Genomic DNA, 26,429 nt, shown 5'->3' with positions numbered 1-26,429 from the left:
TCTAATGCGTTTAAGTTGGTGTTTGTTTCAAGCTGGTAATCAGGGGGGATGGGGGACATCAGGGTTTTCTAGCAAATACTGATGTCCATTTACTTGGAAATGAATCAGTAATGATGACAGTAAAGGGAATTGATAACTTCTAAGAAATAGAACATTTTATTCGCGAAAAGCTGGTCATCGATTTTTCACACACCCTTGTTTATATACATTATCATCTGCATGCGCAACATGTCGGTTTCCATTACAGACCTGTCCAGTCGTTGAACGTATCTCAACTGGGAGAAAATTCTCTCGACATCGCAGCTTTTATTAACTAGGCACAACAATGTCAGTGCAGCATTTACCAGCCTGGGGTAGCGAGCGGTAGAGTCATGCCAATACTCAATGAGTTCGACAGCTGTGTTTGTGGGGGCTTGCTTCCAGCAAGTACTGGTTGAACTCGTCGTGAAGTGAATCTACATTATCAGTTACAGACATGAACAGAGGTCGGCAGTCATCAAATGGCTGCTCTAACAGACGCTTCTGAAATGGATCCAGGACGGCTCCCAACTTCCACAAAGTTAGCTGGTTTTCGTCTTTGAGATGTTCCGTTCAACAGTGCAGGGCCATTTTATGGCAAGTTTCGTGCAGAACTTTTCACAACACGTTTTTACTAATGTGGCGCTCCTCTTGGGTAACATAGACAAAACAACTCCGGCCTGATCACTTTTACCGATCATCGTTGAAAGCTCGCCGAGTCTGCCATAGCTTGATGTTTACCAGGCGATCACAGCTGGGCATCAGAAGCTTTCCGCTTTCAAGCGTTTTCTGGGTGTATAAAAGGGGGCCGAGTGTGTCTCTCATCAGGATTGCCTTCGCATAAACAAATTAATTTTCAGACAGTATCACTCGAATAGCTTCAGCTTTGCTGCTATAATGCGAGCTTTCAGCAAGTACCGTTAAGAAGCCTCACATTTCTATGACAACCACAAGCGCTTTGTAGAAGCTTTGCTATTTATTCGGGACAACAGAAGGTGGCTTCTTAACATCAGGTTAAAGAGGCCTCAGAACAAAAATTTCGCTGTGCTTTTGGTAAAGCTTGTTAGCGTGCTTAAATAACGCTCTCCAAACTTGATCACTACAGATCAAACTGTTGACATGCATGGTAAAGAAATGGCATCGTCAATACTCACATGAATCAGGTGTGCTAAATCTTTCACATGCAAGATTTGGATCCCTTTAGCTTGACAGATTTCTCATACCATTTTTCACGTGTACTCCACTGAGTCTGTGGCTACAGCCACAATGTCTTTCCATGACTTGCCTACAGTCGGGAAAGCCTTGCTGACTACGCTGGCCATCATGTAGCTGTTCGAAGCATTTACTCTGTCGACGTCAACTAAAACAACCTGCTTCTTCATGGTTTTTTGGCTATAGTAGCACAGGAGAGTGTTGATGGTAAGCACTCCAGTGATGTCTGGGGATTCGTCGACAATGACACTCACTTTCACATCTCACATATTGCGGATTTTCACCATGTCCTTGTCAAAAGCTTCGTCCAGGTATTTCAGCCGAAGTCTGTCCTGTTGGCATGGTCTTCACGGCCTTGCAGTATTTGCGTATGAAGTCCCACAGAGGTTTGTCCGCCTGGTGCATGCTGATTCCACTGTACGCTAAGGCACAAACAAAGTTATGGATTACGCCGTTTACATCAGTTTCTTTCGCACGTGGTCTACAGGATGTATCAAAGAGCATCTGCTGAGATGTTCCCACCTTCTCAGCTTCCTGGGTCGACATCTTGAACTTCTTATGATGAGATGACACTAGATGCTCGCGAATTCGGTCGTAGGGCTTCTTCGCTGGATCAGCGACCATCTCAATACTGCAATATTTGCACACTAATGCGCAGCTGCCTTCAATGTCTTTCGTTGCCATCTGGGGATCTTCATGCTCTTTACACTAGTCATTCAGTGTCTTTCATTTTCTTCCCATCTCTACGCTGAATTTTCCGGTGCCACGTACTAAAGCCTTATGTTCGCGATGGTGGCTTTACGCTCAACAGTTGCCCCTGGTAATGGGAAGTGACGATGGCGATCATGCATCTTATAGGTTAGAGTTCACACTCTAAATCAGATGCACGATTCACTTCATCGCCAGTTCCTTCTCTCCAAGTGGCTGGTGAGTTCTTTGTTAGCAGTGCTTTGAATTTGTCGTGAAAACCTGTAGGAAAACCTAAGAGACCAACCTCCTATCGCTTGCTAGTCACATTCTCTCTCTCTCTCTCTCTCTCTCTCTCCCACTAATCTGTGGCCATTTTTCTGAACTCCTTCGAATCAGTACACTGCCACCATTCCCGGAATCTCGCTGTTCCTGTCAAAACAGAATTTTGAGTGCAGTGGCTTCTTTCCCTTCTTTTGTGGGCAGTTGAAAAGGGATATCACAAGCTGTGTGAAGCGCAGGGGATGCAGAACGCTACATGGCTTTCAACAAGGCCGGCCAACGAGCGCGTCTAACTCACCGTGACGGAGGCTGGCTGAAGAAAAGTGATAATAGGCGTTGGGGCCCTCGCTGGTAAAAGACCCATGCACAAAAGTTGGAGCCCTAGCTGGTAAAAAAACCCATGCCTCCCACGAACTCCTCACCCATTCTTTTCGCATGAAAGCCATGGAAGCAGGTGCACATACCTGAGACTAATCTGCGGTAGGTGAAGCGCTGTTTTCTTTGCTTTTTTTTTTTCGTACTAAATTTTTTACTCCCTGACTGGCAGCCATGCGCTCGTAGCCTTGTCAGCCTAAAACGTGTTTGCCCCTTTCCTTTGCAAGCCTTTTTTTTTTTTGGCTATGTGCACGTACGAACTCACGGCAACCTGTCGAGAAAGCGGGGATAAAAAAGTGCAGCGCTAGAAAGCAATATCTACTCTCCAAGCAGCAGGGCGAGAATGTGCCTGTTTATATTGCGCGGGGTGCCCAGAGAAAACAGCAGAGCGCCAGCGCACGACTGTGCAGATCGCTACTGGGAAGGTCCATTCAGGGAGAAATCTGGTTTAAAACAACCCTACATATGATACACCATCTGGTAAGGGGTTATTACAACGCTTCCTTACGCATTACACAATTAATTGAACTCCACCTTTTTCTCTTTATCTCAACTAGAGTATCAGTATCTATATTGCTCTCTTAACACTGCATCTACATATAATTTTACATTCCATTGCTTGTTGCATGTTTCCTATTTCCTTCTCAAGTTTAAGTCCCATACATTAGTACTAGTATAATGTGTACTTCTCTTTTCAATGACAATGATAAGCTACTATTCAAGGCCTAAAAAGCTTGGTGTATCCACTCCAACTCACTTTTATTCATCTGGAGATTCCTTCCAAATGAGTCGGGGCCTCCTGCGACTACTTGGCCTAGACAAACGTGCCCCTGCAATGCATCAAGAGGCTGACTACCAACCACAAGTTCTTGTTCTCTCGCCAAGCTATTAAACATTACCTTAAGCTTTATGTATATTAATGCACAAACCCATACTTAGTGAAGTCTTCAAACATTTGTTACAAGTCATCCGCAAACAACAGGTTGCTGAGAGATTCCCTGTTGATCCTTACCACCAACACTCTCCAATCTTGCATTTTGAATACTTCTTGCATTTTGAATCTTTTTGCATTTTGAATCTTTTTGCAAACATGTGAAGCCCCATGCAAGCTTCCCTAAATTGCTTAAAAATGCTTAAACATGAGGGCGAGTTATGCACAAAATAATACAGTACACTGTGTAACACATCGAAAGCAGCTTTACACAAAATTGCTGTTGTAGGCTTTCTAGTCCTTTGGATATGTCTGAAGTAGTCATTGTCTGCCGTGGCACACTGCTCAGGTTTTTAAAATATATATGACAATGGTTCCAAAAGGAAAGCGTACCTCAATACATACAGGCTCACACTGGTATATACATAGCCTAGGGGATAACTACAGTTGGTAAACAATACACCTTGACATATACTATATGTGTCAGTCACACTTAATCACCTCCAAGTCATTAGTGTGTGCTGAAAGGGTCCCTTCACCAGGCCACGTAGCAAATTTTGGTCATGCACTGTAACCTGTTACATGCTTTCTAAGGACTGCTCTACCACAAAAAATTTTCAAATTAGTTCATTAATAGCAGAGACAGAAATATTTGAAATGCCGCGAACCAATGATTTCAGAAGGTGAGCATCACTGCCAACATAGACGCTCTCTCCACTTTGCCCGTCTAGACTCGGAAAGCGAAAATTCCTTCCCCGCGTTTTCCCATATTGGAGTCGAAGGATTGCGTGACGAATATTTCACGGGCCTACCTGCTTTTTTTTTTCTCTCTCTCTTGCGTTTTTGCTGAGCGGTGCACTTCTGGTGATGGTCTCGCATGCGAGCTGTTGCATTTGTCTTGTTTTATGCAGCGAGCAATTTTGCACGCTCTGCACGAGAACACCAGATTAGCAGTATAGGTTGGTGACAGAGTCACGAGCACTGAGGCAGACGCGAGAGCATGAAAGAGCATGATTGCAGCACTAAAATACAGTAGAAAATTAAATAGTTTTGTTTGTTCTCTGCGCACAAGCATGGGAACATGCAGATGAAACGGAAGTACATCTCTCTTGCTACGGTAGGAAGTAAAACAAAAACATGCAGCCATTTGGCTTGTATGTATTATGTATTATTTCTTTAAACTTTAATTGGTCTATTGAAGCAACAGATTAAACAAATAACTTCGAAGTCATGTGACACTGTGACATCACAGCACTGCCATGTACGTAGGTGCACTTGTACGAATACATAGACTCTCTGGCTGGGAGCGCGGCGCCTGCAAAGAGAAGGGCAAGCAGCATTTGGTCTTAAATTTAAGCTCTTTCCGCAGCATGTAGGGACGTAATACTTGGCAGACACGATTGTTAGCGCACATTGTATGCATTGTGCTTGTCAGTTCAAAACGGCCGTACCTGGTGAGGGGCCCTTTAAGGATGGTGTATACATGTGCCCTTTAGTTAATGCGTGCAACTTAGAATGCACACAGAGTAAGTGGTAAATGTCAATAGAGGCAGGAAGCCCTCCCACACAAACTCTCACTGCATATTGCACAACTTGTTCCCAGAGGGTGCTCCACATCAGCCCATAAAGGACCCTTCAGATACTGGGCCAGAATTTTGCAGCAGTGCCTTTTTCAATGCTAATGCTTTTCAGTGCCTTTCGCATTCGTGAGTGGCCACGTTCAAGGCTCTGCCCAAGGCAGAGCGTCACTTGATCACTCATGAACGCGAAAATCAAAAAAGGCATTAACAGTAGGAAAAGGCACTGCAACAAAATCGCGGCCATGGTGCACATGCTCTGAAATGTATCCGACTACTCTTTTTCCTGCCACGTAGTCATGCATTTCCTGACATTCATGAACTTAGCTGGGCTTACTCAAATTGTCAAGTGTATGTATTCAATGTCAAGCACATGAAGATTTAGAGAGCAACACCACCAGACAGTCTTATGTTGCAAAAAATCTTTGCAAATTTGGGTTTCAGCAGTTCCTCTGCCTTATAAACAGCACACATTATGTGCTTTAGCAGTGAGTACCTCCTCCCTATTTTTTATAGCGTATTGAACATGTGTATAGTGAATTTAGATTTGTTTCAGTTTGAAAGCTACGGTGCATGGAGCGCAGTGTCACCTTTCGGTTTCCTGCCAAGTGGCTCCGCTTGCCAATGTTTGCCCCATAGAGTCTCATACATTAGTTACTAGAGGGAACTCTGGCGCTGCAGTCATTGTACCACCATGGGAATGATGGGAAGTACATGGATATGTCTGATCTTCGTGCTTGTGGATTCAGATGTTCCTGTTATTTTGTATATTATGATATATAAATTTTATTATCCTAAGTTTCAGTGCAAACTGTACTCTTCAAAGTGCAGAAGACTCGGCGAACATGCACAATTGCTATTAATTGCAATGGCTGAGCTTGTCCAGGTGGCCAAACCGAAATGCGCCAAGTGTCTCAAGGCACTGGCATGCCCGCGATAAATTCATAAGGGCGTTTCATTCGCTTGTCGATATGTGCGTCCGGGGCTTAATGGTTTCAATATCGGGCTTCTGTGCTACAGTTCCTGTGTTCGAATCCTGCCATCGGACAGTTTTAACTATGTTTATTTAATTATTTATTACGCAGTACATTGTTGAAAATGACGAGTTTACAAAGCCACAAAGCCATTTGAAGCCAAAAGGACAAAGTTTAGGCAAATCCATGTACTTCCCATAATTCCCATGCTGGTACAACCGTTGTTCTCACTGCAGCTCCCGTAGACACTACCGCCAGAGCTCCCTCTAGTAATTATTGTATGAAACTGTATGGTTTGCCCGACCAGGGCGGCTTGTTGCCGCCTGGTAGAAGTGGCGAGAGTGGTTTTGCTTGTGCACTTCTTTACAGTGCACAGGAGCTTCAAGTACGGATACCTAAAACACTGTAAAGCAAAGCAGTTTCTATTTTCTGTCACATTTTCGGTATATCTTATTGGGAGGTGTAAGACGAGGTGGAATTGAATATTGCTTGACTTTGATATCCAGTGCATGTGGCTACTTTTCCATGCCACGTGCTGAATCCTGCCAGTCATACGGGTGTCACACCACACGCTTTCGATCGCGATCGAATTTCTGTTGCGATCGGCAACCTTTCGCAAGCTGCGGGAGGGAGCTTGCGATTTGAGGGATCACCAGTCGTTTGTGCACAGGCGCGAGTAAGAGCGGGTGCGAGAGAGAAAATCTGGGGCCTTTTGCTCCTTGAATATATGACTCTACCTAGGCACTATGGAGGATGTTTCTTTGCGCGTGTTGTATGCGTTGTATGCACTTGTCCCCAGACATAGCGGCATTGCGGAGTGCGGTCGAGTTTGTTTACGCTCTGCCGCTGGCTGCCCACGGGTGAGGCAGGAGGTGTGGACACCCCATTTGGTGATCGCTGTGTCTGAAGAGGCAAGGTTCTGACTGGTAAGTGTTGTATAAGTCACGGGCCGATTTTTTTGTTGCGACAATAGATTGGAATTTTCACAAGCACTGCTCCAGGAGGGCACATGTAACTGGCAAACGGAGGCCTCAGGTGAGCCCCTGAGGTTATAGGCAGCGACAGATCTCCAGGGCACCCAAGGGGTAGCGGGGGGATCAAAGCTGGAAGCAGGGCAGCCCGTGGGTTGGGGCCACGGAGGTTGAAGCGTGCCAGGGGGTGTTCGCATAAAAAATTGGCTGACAGCCGATCTTATATACACCTGGCACGCGCAGGCCTCGGGGAGCCCCAACCCACGGACCAGTCCGGGTGCTAGCTTTGGTGTTCTGGAGGCGCTGCCAATAATGCCAAATAATGACACATTGTTACAATTAGTAAAAAAAAAAAAATACATTTGAACAAATATAATTACGTCCAGCCGCCAACTAGCGACACTAAGTTCAGCACTAGCGCGCTCCGCGACTTCTGGAACACCAGTCAGAGCCTTGCGTCTGAAGGTACGTCGGACAGACTTTCTCGCGCCTACGGCGCTGGTGCTGGGTCAGTCATCGTCACAGGCGGCCTTTCAGCCACTTGCGTTCAACTGCGGTTGCTAAGGCGCTCTGTCTTCCAGACTTTCAATATATCGGCCCGAGCTCTACTACGGTCGCTACTGCTCCTACAGAAACATCTGTGATGGTATTTACAAGGTACATCGCCGTAAGGAGCGAGAACGCTATGATCCGCTACGACTGGTTAGCCCGCTGCTTATACTTCATCGCGCCGGCACCAGCGTCCGAGCGATGCCGGCACGCCTAGGGACAAACGCCTACAACACGCAGTACCTAGGCAGAGTCATATATTCAAGGAGCAAAACCCCCAGATTTTCTGTCGCGCGCCCGCTCTTAGTGCACATTCACACCGAAAGCGGAGCGTCTAAGCGGACAAGCGGATTTTCAAAGCTGCGAGGCGGCGAGCGCCCGCGCCTGTTCAGACCGGCCGCGTTGTCTGGCTATCCGCACTGCCGGGAAGGCGGGGCATCTCGCAATTTCTTTAGCAATTTCAGGGACGTGCCGCCATCTCGCGGCACTTTTGTGCGCGCACTTTCGATATTTTTTTCTTCGTGGGTCGGCGCGCTCCCGTCCGCTATCTACTTCTGCAAAATGATGAGCTCAGACGACGAAGACGAGATCGTTGGCATTTTACTCGCCACTTGTCTAGTCGATTTTCAAGATTTGTTTCAGCGCAACACAAGACAAGGACAAAAGAAGGTATAAAGCGAAGACACGGAGCCGTGTCGTCGTTTTATACCTTCTTTTGTCCTTGTCTTGTGTTGTGCTGTAACAAACCTTACTATGAATCCCAACCAACTGGCCCAACTTGCCGTTTTGACGCTTTTGAATAACAGATGCGAAAAGCCCAGAGAAAGACATTCGTTTAGATTCCTTCACCAGCGCTTCCGCAGTGTCGGGTTCTGATTGGCTGCGGCCAAAGCGGCCAACTTATCCGCGCGGAAAAAATCGGTCCGGGCGCGATCCGGCCAAGCGGCCGCGTATTTTCCGCAAAGCGGAAAATCCGCGGCCGCTTGGCCGGATCCGCTTGTCCGCTTGTCCGCTCCGCCTTCGGTGTGAACGTGCCTTTACTCGCGCCTGCGCACAAACGACTGGCGATCCCTCAAATGAACGTCTCGTGAGCAAATCGCGGTCGGGAACGTCGATCCGGATTGGGCTCGATCGCCACCGGCATTATATGCATGCACTTCAATGCGAGCCGTGAATCGCCGGCTCGAAAACAGGGAAGAAGTTGCCATCGAAAATATGAAAGCTCGTCTTCTGCAACAGACTACATTAGGATTTTGTTTGTGCGCTCTGAACTACATATGCTCTAAGTGAACACGCAAAATGCTCTCGTCTGCGCAGTGTTCCGTGCGTTCGTAACTGAGCGCGGAATATTGCGACGACTGTGGCCTCAAAACAGAAAGGAAACGGCTCTTCCTAAAGTTTAATGCTACATGCATTCTTCATTATAAACATTGGTAATACGACGCCAGCAAATACTACAATATCCAGAGTAAACGTAGCAAATGTGATACGATAAATAAAGAAAGAAGTAAGTAAAGAATATGTTTGTTGCCATCTTGCATCAATCTGCTCGTTATCCGACCCGATTCCAAACTTCTTTAACAGTGAAACGAAGTTTTACCTGAGCGTTCACAAAAGGTCAGCAAACTTGAAATCGGCCTTTTCGTTCGCAGCGGATCAAATCCGACGGACCAAATGCACAGAATTAACCAGCGACCAGCGCGCGCACTCCGGGTACAATGTACTAGATCTCCGGGCTGACATCGGCAGGGTTGCCAGGTTTGGCGATTTCTCGTTAAATTGGCCATTTATACAGGCTATTGGCGACCGAAAATCGTGCTTGGTCACTTGGGCCATTGCTTGCCACCATAGCTTGGTGCCATGCATAGAGTTTCTGGTAATCTGGCGCCACCGTCTATGGGAGTTTCTTAAGGGGGCACCGTGCCGTCATGGGAATGACGGTATACGTGTCTGCGAGGCTCGTGTTGGCTGGTGTTGTAAGAGGCTTCGTCTAAAATGTGGATATGGCTACGTAAATAACGCGTTTTCAAAGTAAAATCTTCATAAAATGTTTCCATTCACGCATATTACATCTTTACTCACCCACGATGCATGACCAAGCGAAGAAAATCAAGAACAGACGACCAACTGTTTCAAAGCGAGCGCGAACCTTGTCGGTCCTCCAACTTTAGCGGCCCGCTGATACTTTTTACGTAACATGTAGTCGTACACACAATAACAAGTTCTCATAGTTAAACAAAACATGTTTTCGCGTAATAATAAAGCTAAAACAGCTTTTCACGTGCTGTTCTAGTAGAAAATGAATCATTGTGACAGACGGAACGATACTTGCCAAGCGCGTCTTCCAGGTGTCCCGTCTCTACGAGAACGATGCCAATCCGAATCCACAACATACCGGCATTCCCATGCATACCACAGCGCAGCAGCGCCAGATTTCCCTCTAGGTAATGTAGTGAGAAACTCTATGGTGCCATGGAAAGCTCTATCCTGGAGATTCTGGACCATTCTAGATATTCCGCCATTTTCTTCGAGGCGTGACGCAGCGCGACGGGCACGTGGCGACGGGTATAAAATGGCGCGGATGACCTCGTTTTGCCGTCGTAACGTGACGCAAACTTGACCTTTTGCCTAAGAAACTGATATGAAGGCACTGAACCTAGCGTTCCGATAAAGCAAAAGTTTTCCTCCTCAGTAAAAATAAAGCAGCTAGCTCAAAGCGTACGATTATTCCGTCGTCTGCTGCGTACAAGCCGTCGTCTGCTTCATTAGCTAAGATGCATGTACCCGGGAAAAGGAATGAGACGTCGTGTGTTGGTGCCAACACACTTGTTTTCTACCTTGAGACAACATACGCGACCTACCAGTGGTGATGAGCGCATGTTCTAGGCCGCGTTATCGCTATCTCGCGGAATGCAAGTGACTGAGCCCGACTCGGCTGGCTCAAAGTGTGTACCTTTGTCTGAGAGTGTACCACATATTCGCGAAATTGCAGATGCATTGCACTGGCTTCTGTAAGCTACCACTCACTTTCTTTTTCGAAGCGCTGAGTCGCAATATAGCTGCCAAGGTCCCAAGGACCACAAAAATCTATTAGTCGATAAAATTTGCCGCTCCATGTCACGTTTCGTCATCTCGGTGAACATACAGTTTCTCACTACATTACCTAGAGGGAGATCTGGCACTGCTGCGCTGTGGTATGCATGGGAATGCCGGTACATTGTGACTTCGGATTGGCACCGTTCTCGGAGAGACAGGACACCTTGAAAACGCGCTTGGCAAGTACCGTTCCGTCTGTCACAATGATTCATTTTCTACTAAAACAGCACGTGAAAAGCTGCTTTAGCTTTATTATTACGCGAAAACATGTTTTGTTTAAATATGAGAACTTGTTATTGCGTGTTACGACTATATGTTACGTAAAAAGTATCAGCGGGCCGCTAAAGTTGGAGGACAGACGACAAGGTTCGCGCTCGCTTTGAAAGAGTTGGTCGTCTGTTCTTGCTTTTCTTCGCTTGGTCATGCATTGTAGGTGAGTAAAGATGTAATATGCGTGAATGGAAACATTTTATGAAGGTTTTACTTTAAGAACGTGTTATTTGCGTAGCCATATTCGCATTTTAGACGAAGCCTCTTACAACACCAGCCAACACGAGCCTCGCAGACACATATACCGTCATTCCCATGACGGCACGGTACCCCCTTAAGAAATTCCCATAGACGGTGGCGCCAGATTTCCCTCTAGGTGTTATAGTGAGAAACTCTATGTCGGTGAAAACGCAAAACTTCCGTTTGCCGACACAAATTTCAATACACGTGAGCTCTGGATAGCCAATCAGAGAGTCAACATGGCGGATAATGGCGGCCGTGCAGCCGCCATGCGTGTCGAGAATAAAGCTTATGGTCGCGAAGTCGAGGCTGAAAATCGGTTCCAAACCAATGAGCAGCGACATCAATTATGGTCGTGCGACTGGTGCGGAGGTTAAAGAAAAACTGCTGGAGTGGAAGGAGCGCCCGTCAAGTGAAGCCGCCGCGCCGCCGTCTTGTGGGGGGCAAAAGCACGCCAGCCGCCGCAGCTTAAGTATTCGGGTCGTCGTTCCTTGCCGAGCGCGGTGCTGTCCGAATTCCAAAATGTGCTAGCGCGCTCGGGTGTTTTTAGGAAAGTTGACGTACAAGCAGTTCACATGTTAGCATCATCCTTCTCATCTAAATAAGGTTGCAGACTAGCATCGCCATATTTCAAGCTAAAAGGAAACGGCTGCCACCAAAGTTCCGAGACCCTCCATGCAATGAAGATGCTAAGGCACAGGCAACGCCTGATGATAATGAGGATAATAATGAATACTTGTTTCTTGCGTGTACTATTTCTCATGCTACATTTCCATTCTTCAATTGCTTTTTCGTCTGACAGCTTTCACGATTGACCAATTTCTACACTGCATTAAAGGGTGAATAAACATTAATTATTGCGTGAGTTTCTTTCTTATCGGCATATTCATGCCGATAAAATAGGAAAATGCCCCAATATACGATATATGCGATCCGGAGACCTCCAATATGGTTCGTCTCATAGCCCGCAATGTTGCATTAGAACTTGAAAATCAGTTCAGCAATTAAAAACCGCTGGAAAGTGAACAAAGTCCGGGAACTGCGCTACGAAGCTCGTGGCAGACCGCTTGTTGCCCCCCCCCCCCCCCCCCCCCGCAATATCGCCGCCGCGGGCTTAGGCCATAAGCCGTAGGCCGCGCCCATAGGCCGGTATAGGCGACTTCCACTCCAGTAGTTTTTCTTTAACCTTCTTGACTGCAGCGCGACTACATTTCGCGGGGCAAAACACTAGTTGACGAAAACTATATATCCAACACGTCATCAATGGAAACATTTGAAAAAGTACATAGTGTAATTAGAAGTAAAAAATGTAAGCCACAGTTCCATCCACGAATATTTATGAGTACTAAACTGCGCAGGCTCGCTTAAGCTTGCTCGTGGCGATGCGTGCTGAGATATGCCGAGATTCTATTACCGTATTTTGCATGTCGTCAAAACTCTTATGCTTAGCCATAAAAGGTAATGGCAATATATATGGTATAACCTTATAAGATTTGATCAGCAACTTTATTTTGTAACTGCGTTTTCACTAACTATTAATTTTTTTTATGTATTCAGTGATATTAAAAGGCTACAGGTTGCACACGTGCTTTGTTAGTGAAGATTAAATTGTGGTTTTTGTGAGTTGTTTCAATGTAAATTTGAATTTATCTTCACACCAATATAACAGATGTGTGTTGGTACTACTGACACATGCATATGGTACTTAGTTCAATATCTGGGTGAACCCATTCCTATGAGTTCATGGAAAACTCTCAAGGCTCACCAGGGTAATGCGTGCCGTTCAAGAACGAGATCTACATATACAAATGGGTGTATCCAGGTTAATTTGTGACGCGATGTTGCGGCAAATATTCTCACAATTCATTTGTACTGTTATGTGCTTTGTATATGCGATGTGGTGTTAGCTAGCGCAACAGACGACTTGGCGCAACTAGTCCCGAACGGCAAACTGGTTTTTCTTTTCCACTAAGTACTGGTCCCGCGATATGTGGATGGCGCTGCCGTGCCTCCACAAGCCGCCATTGCAGGACGTATGGGCTTCTATGGCACCTTCGCTAACTTGTGTACAGTCGCGATCTTTTTGACGGTGAACACGGGAACGCGTGGCTTTCCGTACTGCCAGTGCAGTTTAGCGGCGACACCGAGAAGCAGTGCGCATGCGCAGTGCGTCTGGTGTGTGAGAATTCTACCTTCGCGCGCATTGCGTCACGCAAGCACGCGCGTGTCGTCTGCTACACGCGCACCGCGACAAGGGAGCCGTGCACTGCAAGAGCGGTAACAATGTTGAAGTTGAAATTACATTCCACACGATGCATGAATAAACTTGAAACTGTTATCTTTTGCCGACGTTCCTATACTTGTAGGCGTAACAGTGACCACCCCTGTGTTCGAGGAAGGTATGTATTTGTTCCCATTACCACGTTTATCAGAGCAGCTGCTTAACCTCAGCATGTCCCGTGTTCCTGAAGACGAGAGGTCGAAAATAGTAAAACTTTCGCTGAAGGAATATTTTCAGCGCTTCATCGGCGCATTGGGGCACAAGCCCCTGAAGACTGTCAATAGGATCATCCAAGCATTCAGGAAGGAAGGCCGCATTTCTGACTCCCCACTGTTACGTTTCGCCTACAACGCGCGGTATAGCCGGCGCGGATGCAACGGACGCCGGGGCTTCGTTCAAAGCGGCGGACATTTTGGCCCGTTCAGCGCCGCCGATACGCCTCCCCGCCAAGCGCGTCCAGGCATGTTTCAATGCCACGTGTCTTCAAGTGTGCGTGTGTGTGTGTGTGCATGTTGGTGCCCACGCTTGTCAAAGCGCGGCAGCCGGGGAGAGGAGCTCCCCAAGTGTGAAGCGAGGAGGTCTGACCGGCGCCGGCCCGGCGGATGCGTCACTACACTCGTCCCAACGTGTTTCTCAGCCTGTCCGTGCCGCGCATCACGTGCGCCTCTGACGAGGCGTTCCTTCTTCCCCTCGACTCGGAGATTATAAGAGCAGCTGCTCCCGGACGCCGAGAGAGGCTCCGATTTCTTCTGTCGAGTAACGTGCTCTCCCGTCTCTCCACTTCGGTCGACCTGACCGCCCGCTCTTTTGCGATGCTAGAATAAACAAGTTGTTCTGTTACCAGTCGACTCATGCTTTGCCGGGACCTTCGGATGCTTCCAGTTGTGCCCCAGGCCGCCAGGCCAACGCTACCCTTGGGGCTTGCGACCCAGATGCAACAACTCGTGCCAGCGGTGCGATTGCAATAACGGGAGTCAGCGCTGAGATTCCAACACCACATAGGCGTCGGGAAATGGTAGCGACAGATGAAGGAGACGCGCTTGTGGTAGCTTCAGTAGTGGAGAATCCCTTTCAATCCGCGAGGCAAGTGCGGGAGCTGCTCGATGAGGCCGCTTCAGTTCTTACCCTACGGCGACCCCTCAGGTGCGCTGGATTGCGAAGTTATGCGGCTGCATAAAAGCCCGTTCTCAGCGCTTCGAACAAGGTGTCACGACTGCAATTTGCCGAAGCTCACGCCTTGTGGACTTCCGATGACTGGGGCCGAGTAATCTTCTCGGAGGAGTCGACTTTTTCAACACGTCAAACCAGTGCGCGCGGCTGTGGCGCGCAAGAGGGACACGGTAAGAAAATTTTCTCTACGGATTTGATTTTGTGTGAAGAACTAAATTTAATATACTTTCGATGCTGTTACGAGCCAGCCAATCTGCAGGGAGTCGCGGCGAGCGGACGCACCTGCGTGAACGTGTGGGGCGCGCTGTCAAGACTTGCTGTCGGGCTTCTACACCGCATCGAGCGGCCTCTTCGCAGCGCTACTGCAGCGAAATCTTGGACAACGTGCTCCTTCCTTAGGCCCACGCCGCTTTACCAGATGCCGGTATTGTGTTTCATCATGATCTTGCGCCGGTGCACACTGCGAAAATTGTGAAAGAGCACCTAGAAACTAGTAGGGTCCATCTGGTCTCCTGGCCGGCCAAGGGCGCCTACATGAACATGTGCGAAAATGTATGGGGCCTCATAAAAGCAGCCATGGTGCGACACCCTATTCATTTGGCAACTGAGGACGAGCTGTGGGAAGCTGTTTGCCAAGAGTGGGAGCATCTTAGAGAAAGTAACTTTGCGCCTGCCCTGTGCTCTTCCCTACCGTGTAGAATGACAGCAGTTTTTGCTGCAAAAGGGAATATGACAAAATAGTAAAGAAAATGAAACAGCGATTAATTCAAGTTTACAGCTATTACTTTTCTGTCTTTCATTATCTTGTGAAAAATGCACAAAATAAAAGTTCGGACGTTTGCGTTTTTAGGTTGTTTTCTGCATTGTGTGACTAAAGGAACCCGGGAGAAAAGAAATAAAAATTAGGTCACGATTTCCAGGTATTTAGCGTAACGCTAACAATGAGGAACAAACCATTTACATTGGAAACATCTCGATTATGCTTACAGTGATAATTGGGTCACTGCCGAGGAAACAAAAAACAGCTAGCAGACGAGAAGCGAGCGCTCCGATGACGTGATGCGCGCGAAGGAAAGCTACTCTCGCCGCGCATGCGCACAGAGATTGTAAGGCGCCGCTTAACTGCGGTGGTAGTATCGAAGCCACGCGCTCCCGTGTTCACGCTCAAAAAGATTGCGACTGTACATATCGTATAGGTAGGGTGTGTTCAAATTCTGGCCAGCATCGGAGACAGTCTACGTAGACAGCTTCGAGGCCATATAATGGAACACGTTCCGAACCGTCTGGAAGGTGTACGGAAAACGCTTCTGCGACGTGACGCTACCTTGCGGCGACAAGAAAAAGTTGAAGAAAAGCACACATTTCTGTATTTTAAGTCATTGCGCCTGCGAACCTATGAAAAACACGATGTGATTTATATTAAGCGCGTAGGATAGCGCTTGTACGTTTTCTTGTGCGCATACAATCTTCCTGTCAGCTTTCCAAGCGTCCTGGGGAGGTATGCTGTAGGAGTCCACCTACACTCTTAAGCAAAATTACACCCTTGTCACACAACAATAATCGTCATCTGTCTTGTCCGCATTTCCTTTAACGCTGCGAGCCCGATACTTCTAAGTCACGAACGGCATGCGCGTTATCATCATGACAGAGCATTCTCGACAGGAAAGAAGCGAGCGCAGCGTTTTCAGGAAAGGAAACGCAAGTAAGACAGATGACGATTATTGTTTCGTGGCAAGATGGGACCCAAAATGTGTACATTTACTAGGTGGACTCTTAGACTAACTCCCCTAGAGTTACTGTATATGCTACCAAAGGTTACCTTTGGTAGCATATACATGCAGTAACGCTAAACTCCCCTGCTCAGCCGCCATCTTGTTTGGGCAGGAAAGTAGCCTGCATCGTTGTCATGGAGGAAAGAAAATACTAGGAGAGAGCGTCAGGTAACGCACATAGTCGGCATGGCAAACGCACGCCGATATTGAGTGCAGGAATTAAAGTGTGTGAAGCAGTCGAGTCTGTGATACGTCAGTCGGGTAAATCATCGAACCACCACGCCGCTCGCCGCTTAAGCAAGAAGCAGGCAGGCGCCAATGCAGTAGCGAACGAAGGCGCCGGATGCCCAACAATCCGCCACGACCACCTGAAGGACGACTGGTCGCGTTTCGGGCCGGTTTCAGGGAAACGAGGTTAACCTTTTGCCCTGCAAACGTGTGAAGGCAACCAAGCCGTCCTTCCGACGGTGATTCGTCGCGTTTGGGGGCATCTTCTGGGAAACAATATGATGTCTTTCGCCCTTGCAAACCTATGCAGGCACTCAAGCGAGCGTCCAGAGTCCGCAGCGACTGCTTTTCCGTGTGAAAAAAAATGGTCCCCGTCAGCGCTTGTCTTCGTCGTTCTTTCGGTCCCTCATCTTGTGCCCAACGATGGAATGGCGAGCCGGGGACAACTACCATATTTGAGGCCGTGCCGGCCCACTGTTATGGCAGACGGTCCCAGACGACGCTGTCGTTCTGCTCAATGCCTTCTGCCTCTCAACAGACCGGCGAGAACTCAATAAGCACGCCTGAACAGCGCAAGGACGTCGCACCACACTATCTTACAAAATAGTGCACGTAAATCTCAAGAAAAGGCGACAACTTCGGCGTTTAGAGTGCAGGGTTATGCTATTTCTTTCTTTCACAACGAAAGACGCACAGCAGAACCTTTTACTAAGCAAACATGCGACAAATAACTACCCTGGAAATATCTCGTCTCATCCTATACAGGTGTTACACAGTGGAACAAAAATCAGCAAGAAAATACGCACCAAGACTTTCAGGTACGCCAAAACTGATTTGACGAAACAATAGACCACGCTCGGGCCGGCATACTGCGGACGGGTTTCGAGGCGAGAGCGCCGACTAAATGCGGAGGTAAGCTCAAGTGATCGTTTGAAAATTAAGTCGTCATAGGTCTGGCGCTCCAGTCTTTCACCACGTTTCAAGACAGCGCATTTGAAGCGAAGAACGACGTCCGCGAGTTGTACTTCCTACGCGCCTCCGTGCCCTTGACGGCAGGCGCCACTAAGCCACTAATCTAACCACGTACCAAGCAAACACGAATGGTCCGGCAACAATGTGGTCCTATTCCTACACTCTTAAGCAAAATTACACCCTTTTGCCACATAACAATAATCGTCATCTGCCTTGTGCGCATCTCTTTTCTTTAACGCGGCGAGCCCGGCACTTTCCAGTAACGAACGCCTTGCGCGTTGTCAGCATGACAGCATTCCCGACAGGAAAGTAGCAGGCGCGGCGTTTTGAATTGGTAATTGGTTGAATGTATGTTGCTAGTTTGGTAAAAAAATATTGGTTTTCATAGAACACATGCGCATTTAATTTCCAGTAATAACTGTGAGATTCCGACGCTGACAGCTGGTGGTTTAATTTTATCTGCGTTGTTTTATTTTTTTTATTTATTTATTTTTTTTTTTTTTGTCGTAAGTGGTGCGCCTACGTTAAAGGGCAACTCCGGCGATATTGCGATGTCAACGGATGTTGATGAAATTCACTGAGTACGTTCCTCTGCACACTCCCGTCAGGTCCTCAAAAAAAAAAAGCAGGTTTGAGAGTTGCACAGATTTTTTACAAATGAATTCAATAAATTGCCTTCAACACCCTACCTTATCTGCCCCTCATTTACAGGCAACATTGAGTATGACGTCAGGAGAGTCCCACTCAGAGCATGCCGGGATAATCCAGACGACAGCTATGAGGGCGTGGAGGAGTCGACGATCGTGAGCTAGTGCTTCGCGTGAGAAGTTGCTGTTACGAGAATTTCCGTTCCCTGTGGACGGGCAAGTGATGGGGCGGTGGCAAGTGGTGTTGCGTTGTTGGCTGCATGAACTTCAGCCCTCGCCATCCGCACACAGTTTGAGGCTATGCCGATCGCGTTCAGCCGAGGTTAAGCCTATATGTCACATCGCGTAGTTCATGCGTCTGCTGCTGGCGGTCCTGAAGCTAATTAAGCCATCAGGATGAAGAAAACTACTACTGTCGTTCAGTTTTGCCCATACGGATTTGAAATAAACCATTCCTCATTTCGTACAGCCCACACACAAAAAGCGAGAAGCGACGACACGGAGCGGTATCGACATCGGTACGTTGCCGTTTTCGACGGAAAGCTGCCCGCCGCACACACCGGCACTTCCCTAAATTAAATGCGACTACGAAGATGGGTGTATTTTTACGTATTGTCATGCCGACCCATTATTTAGCTTTCGAGCTGTACTGCTTGTCTCGTATTACAAATGGGCAGCGAGCGTAGGCCCCTTCGATACAGCAGCGTAGACAACCGCTCGTTCAGCTGCCAACGGTGTCTATACTGATCGGCGTTTCCGCGACAAAACTACGTGTTCTCTAAATGAACGATCACACGCGCAAAGTTCTCATCTATGTCCACTTTACGGAACCTATTGTGTGCACGAAGAGAATACGAAAAATGATAAGTAGGCAGCATAAAGGCGGAACCGCATGGCGCGATTGACGCGCGAATGGTGGGACGCGCGCGTCATTTTGTCCCGTGCCCAGCATGATCCGTCACGAAATCGCGCCGCCACGTGCTGCTGCTCGGAGTAGAAAAAAAAAAAACGCGTCGCGCGGCGCGTCCGCCAATCAGAGTTCAGGTAAGTCACGTGGCATTTGGTCACGTGGCATTTTCGTTTTTGGTTTTGCCACCAGATGGCCCTGCTCTCTGCGCATCTCGACGGTACCTCTCTGGCGCAATTTTTTTTTCTCGGCAGAACTGGCGCGTGCGTCAAGGAAAGCACGTACTACCGTGATTTCGTTCGCGCACCGTGTTCACCTAAAGTGGACAAAGCAACCTTGAACGAGGCCCTAATAACTGAAGTGGAGAAGCGTCGCGTCCTGTGGGACCTACGCGACCGATATTACAAGAACAACATCAAACGTGACCAGGCTTGGCGAGCTACAGCAGATACCCTCAGCGTAGACGGTATAGCAGATGCCCTCAGCATCCCCCTTAATAGTAGCAATCGCCTCTTCTGCTCGGTAGTAAGCGGCCGACACTCTATTTTCTATGTGAAGTTGTAAACAAGCAGCGGCCTCAGCATGCGGAAGGTACATAGTCGCAGTTTCGCACACAATCTTGCTGCTTGAAGTTAAGCTTGATAAATACACTTCGTACAAAAATGTCGCTGTTTAATTACATTAAGATTATTTTTTGGAGTGTTCTGTAAGTTTAAGGGCATATTATATATGCGGTAACAGAGACAACGCATGTCGTTGGGAGTTATGTTGTCTGGCAACCCGGAAAAAGCGAAAGCGCCGCTCTTTTTTTTTTTTTTTTTTTCGTACGGGTGCTCGCGCGTCGGTGGCAACGCGAGCGGTTGCCGCGCGTCGCGTTTTTCGCTCGCGAAAAACGCGCCATGCGGTTCCAGCTGAACGCTCCCGTACTAGTCTCCCGCTCGTCGTTTTCGAAGGTGCGTGGTCGCTCATACACTCTTAGGCGAAGTTACACCCTTTCGAGCGCCCCTTCTGCCACAAAACGATAATCATCTGCCTTGATGCGTTTCCTTTCTTTAACGCTGCGAGCCCGGTACTTTCCAGTAACGAACGGCATGCGCGTTATCAGGGGTGCGATCGGAGATGGTTGTTCGTTCGGTTACCGGCGCACGCGATTGGCCTACTCCGCGCCGACGTCGCCAGCCGCGTGGCGCCGCCCCGTTTTTGGTGACGTCAAAATGACGACACGCTCCTGTCAATCATCCGCCCACCGAGCATTTCGTCCCACGGAGGAAGGAAACTAAGGAGAGGCCCTACCCCCTCCGCGCGCTAGGAGAAAAGTGTGGCGGAAATGACGTAGTAGGTTCTCATTTTTTTTGCTGCTTTTTTATTTTTTCTGTTGTATGGCCACGCCTTTTGGGCCACAATGGCGGCGTTGTTATGGTTTTGAGCGCTCACACGTGTTGCTCTGGTAGGTTTCGGGCCGTGGCAAAGGCGCTGAGTGGGCGGGTTTGCGTTAGTCACCGTGTCTTGTTGCGCTGTGTTACCTGCACCGTGCTCTGCCAGATGTTGCGCGAGCGCGCGCGCGACACCACGCGCAGCGCGTCGTGGTTTCGCGAAAGATGTAAACAAGCGAGGAGGGTGGCCCAAAAGGCGGAGCATCGCCATGAGCAACGCCAAATTCCGGCTTCACTTTTGCTTCACAAAGAGTGACGTCAGGGCCTCTCCTTAGTTTCCTTCCTCCGTGATTTCGTCCGAACGGGAGTTGATAAGTTTGGAGCGATCATACGGCTTCGCATGGCGCGTCTGGTGGATTGGATTGGATCCAACAGGCGGCCTTTTCGGCTGCGGAATAGCACGTTTGAATCCAATCCATAGTTTAATTCGAGAAAATGGCGCTTCCGTTGGGAACTTAGGTTGTTGCGCTGGCGTTTCTAGAGGAAGGAGGAGAGCGGGTGGCGGTGCGAAACGCGTTTGAAGAAATGGCAGAAAGTGAATTCCGGCGTCGTTTTTGTTTCTCGAAACAAATAATTCGTTAGTTGTACAGAGAAATCGACAACATCATTGGTGCCAGCGAGCCACTGGAATGTTGTCGCTGCCCCTTGAAAAGTGCGCCACTCCTCCCGTCGTTTTCTTTTTTCTTCTCGCTGTGCGCGACACCACCTAGGGACGACGCAAAGAACCTAATAGTTATAAATTGCAGTAGTCACACGTACTACTATTTGAAAACGTGTTTGGGTTTGAGAAGAAAAAATACATTTTTTTAGATAAAGATTTAATTCATTTGGAAGACGAGAAACATTTGGTTTTGTAGTATACCGTTTGCAAGCAGACGACAAACGACGGAAGTAAACTTTCGGGGAGGTCACCGCTTCCTGATTGGCTGCTCTCTCCGCCCCGCTGTCACAAATTTTGCATACTGCAACTTTGTGACGTTGCAGCAACTGAACAGAACGCGTATCGAACAGAATATCTCCGATCGCGCCCCAGCATGATAGCATTCCCGACAAGAAAGTAGCGGGCGCGGCATATTCAAGAAAGGAAACGCATCAAGGCAGATGAGGATTATCGTTGTGTGGCAGAAGGGGCACTCCAAAGGGTGTAACTTTGCCTAAGAGTGTACACTCTAAGAACAGTTTACACACTTTGGCGTGCCCCTTCTGCCACACAACGATAATCGTAATCTGCCTTGATGCGTTTCCTTTCTTTAACGCTGCGAGCCCGGTACTTTCCAGTAACGAACGGCATGCGCGTTATTAGCATGATAGCATTCCCGACAGGAAAGTAGCGGGCGCGGCGTTTTCAAGAAAGGAAACGCATCAAGGCAGATGACGATTATCGTTGTGTGGCAGAAGAGGCAATCCAAAGGGTGTAACTTTGCCTAAGAGTGTATCAGCGCGATCCAGAGTGATGCAACGGTGCTTACAAGCACAAAATCTGCCTTTTTTGTTATGTTCTGGCATTATTTGATGTCAACGATGAGCGGTTAGTATTATATCTCAAGCGAACCACGAGTGGTCGCTCCACCTGCCGATCGATGTAAACAAATGCACCGTTAGGTGCTTTGGACAGTCAGCGGCGTTTTTGCGAGATACAAATGCGGAAAGTCGTGCTCCACATCTTACAGTGGGCATGCGAAGCGTTTCCCTGAGAAGGGGTGAAACACCTAAAATAGCAAGCAGCACGTATAAAACAGTGGTTTCGGCTACCCTTGGTCTTCATGTTGCAGCATGATCTGTAGCGCATGGGCGCTGGCTCTCCTGATCGCGGGTCGAATGCGAACGGCGATTCGTGGCTACCGAATTCGTCATAATCACACCTGTCAATATTTGACAGATCGGAAGATCCGGCGCAGTCACGATTCAGCCGAGTGTCTGCTCTTCTCTGCCAGCGGGCGAGACCAGCATGCCATACGCGCCTTCCTCAGTGGCGTATTTACAATTGCTACACTCTTCAGCAAAATTACATCCTTTTGCCACGCAACGATAATCGTCATCTGTCTTGTCCACATTTCCTTTCTTTAACGCGGCGAGCCCGGTATACTTCCCAGTAATGGACGGCATGCGCGTTATCAGCATGACATAGCATTCCCGACAGGAAAGTAGCGGGCGCGGCGTTTGCAAGAAAGGAAACGCAAGCAAGGCAGATGACGGTTATTGTTGTGTGGCATAGATACACCCCAAAGGGTGTACATTTGTCTACCCCTTTAAAAATAGTTGCACCCTTTGTGGTGTATATTTGCCACAGAACGATAATCGTCATCTGTCTTGTCCACATTTCCTTTCTTTAACGCGGCGAGCCCGGTACTTCACAGTAACGGACGGCATGCGCGTTATCAGCATGACATAGCATTCCCGACAGGAAAGTAGCGGGCGCGGCGTTCGCAAGAAAGGAAACGCAAGCAAGGCAGATGACGGTTATTGTTGTGTGGCATAGATACACCCCAAAGGGTGTACATTTGTCTACCCTTTAAAAACAGTTGCACCCTTTGTGGTGTATATTTGCCACAGAACGATAATCGTCATCTGTCTTGTCCGCATTTCCTTTCTTTAACGCGGCGAGCGCAGTACTTTCCAGTAACGGACGGCATGCGCGTTATCAGCATGACATAGCATTCCCGACAGGAAAGTAGCGGGCGCGGCGTTCGCAAGAAAGGAAACGCAAGCAAGGCAGATGACGGTTATTGTTGTGTGGCATAGATACACCCCAAAGGGTGTACCTTTGCCTACCCTTTCAACAGTTGCACCCTTTGTGGTGTATATTTGCCAAAGAACGATAATCGTCATCTGTCTTGTCCGCATTTCCTTTCTTTAACGCGGCGAGCGCGGTACTTTCCAGTAACGAACGGCATGCGCGTTATCAGCATGACATAGCATTCCCGACAGGAAAGTACCGAGCGTAGCGTTTTCAAGAAAGGAAATGCGGGCAAGACAGATGACGATTATTGTTGTGTGGCAAATATACACTCCGAAGGGTGTAAACTTTTCTTAGAGTGTGTGTAGTAGGTACAGCGGGGCGTGGCATTTGCGCAGGTGGCGGACGTTTGCGCGCATGCGCAAGTAAGAGCGGGTGCGAGAGAAATTTTGGGGGCCTTTGCTTTTAATGTCTCACTGTGCCTAGGCACCACGGAGGAGTTTCGTAGCGTGTGTTGTATGCGTTTGTCCCTATGCGTGCCGGCATTGCGAAGTGGGCTCGAGTTTCCTTACGCTCGGACGCTGGCTGCCGACGCGGTGAAACAGGTGATAACATCGCAGACGTTTCCGTGGGAGCAGTAGGGACCGTGGAAGAGGCCGATCCGTATAGATTGAAAATGTAGAAGGCACAGCACCTTAGCCACCGCGGTTGAACGCGAGTGGCTGAAAGGGTGCCGGCGACACTGGACGGCCACGCAATCGCTACTAGAATACGCCGCGCCCCGCTAACGCGTTTTACGCTAACCTACCGTTAACCCAACCTAACGAGGCCGAGATAGAAAGACAATGCTGATGACGTAACCGTTGTGAGAACACGCCGCGCCACGCCGGATTTTACGCTAACCTAGCGCTAGTCAACCTAAGGTAACGTTAACCTAACCAAACGTAACATAACGTGGCCGAGACACAGACAATAATCCGCACAGCATAACCGGTGTGGATTATTGTGGACCGCGGCACCCTAACGCTTTTTACGCTAACCTAACGTAACCTAAGCTAACGTAACCCTAACCTAAACATAACCTAACGTGGACGAGACGCAATGTCAGTAGTCCTTAATTACAGCGTGACATCAGGCAATTGCGTTCAACCATAGTTGCTAAGGCGCTCTGCGTTTATTTCGCTCAAAGGGGATCACTCAAAAATGCTCCTGAAAAGTCCAGGAGAGCAGGCCCGGCCTCTACTACTGATTGCTCTACTATTGATTGCCCCCTAATGCTCCCCTGGGGAAATCATTGTTTGTTTGCCTTGCTTTTTTCCCGGCTTTTTGAAGGTAGAGTGCGTAAGGCGCGAAAAAGTTATAATCCGGCATGACTGACTCAGTATCAGCGGCGCACGCGCGAGAAAGTCTCTCCGTCGTACGTTTAGACGCAGCGATGGCCAAATGGTGTGTCAGTGCGCGCTGGTTCCCCTGTTTCACCGCGACGGTAGCCAGCGTCCGAGCGCAAACATTCTCGACCCCACTCCGCCATGCCTAGGACAAACGCACGCTACACGCGCCAAGAAACTTCGCCGTATACCGCCTAGGCAGAGTAGAAGCAAAGGCCCCCAGACTTTATCTCTCGCACCTGCTCTTACTCGCGCCTGCGCAGAAACGTCGAGGGCCGCGAAAAACGCCACGTCCCGCTGTACCTACTAGCAATTGCAACTCTATGAGCAATTGTAAAAATGCTCCCCGGTGGAGACACCCGTGACATCACACGAAGAGGTTCGCTCGGCTGCTTAGTCAGGTTTCGGTTTCGCTTTTGCGCTTTTTTGTTTATTTAAAAGTATTTTCTAATTTGCGAAACAACTCTACTATCAGACGCGTGACAGGGGGGTCTCGGGAACGTAAATATTCTATGACGTTGACATGGTAAAAAAAAATCGCCGGAGTTACACTTTTAAGCAATCAAAGCGGTTCTCTGCGCGTAGGCCGCGATTCTAATATGATTTTGTTTAGCCGTGGCTGAGCTTCTTAGAGCGGACGATTGCGGGGGATTTGAGTTCCGTCCACACATCCCATAACTTCGAGAATCTTGCCGCGGTCAAAGCCGCTTGCGTCCCCTACCCTAAACTCTCTAATGATGCGACTGACTGACGGCTAAGACAACTCAATAGCTTCTACATTCCAGACGCACTGCTGAAAACAAATCGTGGCGAAAAGAGAGAGAAAAGAAAAAGAAACGTAGCGCGCACAGCACTTAAAGGGACACTAAAGGGCAAAATGATTTCTTCTGCATCAGTAAATTACATTTCTACAACACCAAGAACACCACTCTTGCAACGATAAGACGTTTGGTAAGCCAGAAAAAGCGCAACAACGAAATACGGGTGGCGCCGCCTACTTAAGTTCCCGCACCTGGTGGCTGTGACGTCATGGATTTTTATGGCATCTTCTAGGGCCTACTAATTATATATAGCGGTACAAATTGACTACATTGTGTTCTAAAGGAACCAAATATTAAACATGGCAAGTTTCGGGAACCTTTACTCAGCCAACGCTGCCCAAATGCGAAAACATACTTTGGAAGCCCTGACGTCACGCTGACGTACCGGCGCTGGGGTTTCGGCGCGAAATTCAAATAGTGATACTTGGACCTTCATTTTCTCATCTAATAATCAAACTATCTTTTTGAAATGACTGCCTGCAGGGTTCTGAAACAATGCTTCATCAGTCTATACTGAGTTATTGTTTCGCTTTAGTGTCCCTTTAAGTAGCCGTGTCAACTTTACTAAACTAAATCTTGTGGTCCGCGATATTGTAGCTCGCCGCAAATTCATCGCACTGTTTTTGGAGAGCCTAAAATGCCTTCGGAACTCTCCTTCGCTCATGTCGAACGCGTCGCACCGTTGCCTCTCGTCCCGTCGTTGTCTTTGGCCAACGCTGGCCAGCAACACAGCCAAAGAAGCCGCGAACGGCGTCTCTCTCGCCGCGTCGGCCAGCGCGAGACTAGAAGACGGCCACGGTTACCCTAGCAACCCTCGAGATCATGCTCGCGACCGCGCGCGATCCTCGAGCGAACCACTTTGCGGTTCAGCTCGTAGCAGACGATCGGTTCGCTTCCAGATGATTGACAACCTGTGTGACGACAACAAACTTTGTAGTCACGCCCACCAGG

At 48.4% G+C, this 26,429-nt stretch overlaps 1 protein-coding gene across 15 annotated transcripts in view; it reads right to left on the bottom strand.

Annotated features, from left to right (window-relative positions):
• LOC126546000 (uncharacterized) overlaps positions 1 to 26,429 on the bottom strand; it is a 196,213-nt gene that overhangs the window by 132,009 nt on the left and 37,775 nt on the right. For 7 of the 15 annotated variants that reach the window (XR_008608570.2, XR_008608569.1, XR_008608568.1 and 4 more), the window contains one exon: positions 3,332 to 3,404. The exons of 5 other annotated variants lie outside the window; for them this stretch is intronic. The gene's annotated coding sequence lies outside the window, so the exon portion shown is untranslated. 3 more of the 15 variants (XM_050194056.3, XR_008608572.1, XR_008608573.1) reach the window with 3 other exon arrangements.

This window comes from Dermacentor andersoni, chromosome 1 (assembly GCF_023375885.2).
Source record: "Dermacentor andersoni chromosome 1, qqDerAnde1_hic_scaffold, whole genome shotgun sequence".
NCBI lineage: Eukaryota > Metazoa > Arthropoda > Arachnida > Ixodida > Ixodidae > Dermacentor > Dermacentor andersoni.
Note: the sequence above shows the minus strand (reverse complement) of the source record. Positions and strands in the feature narration are given on the sequence as shown.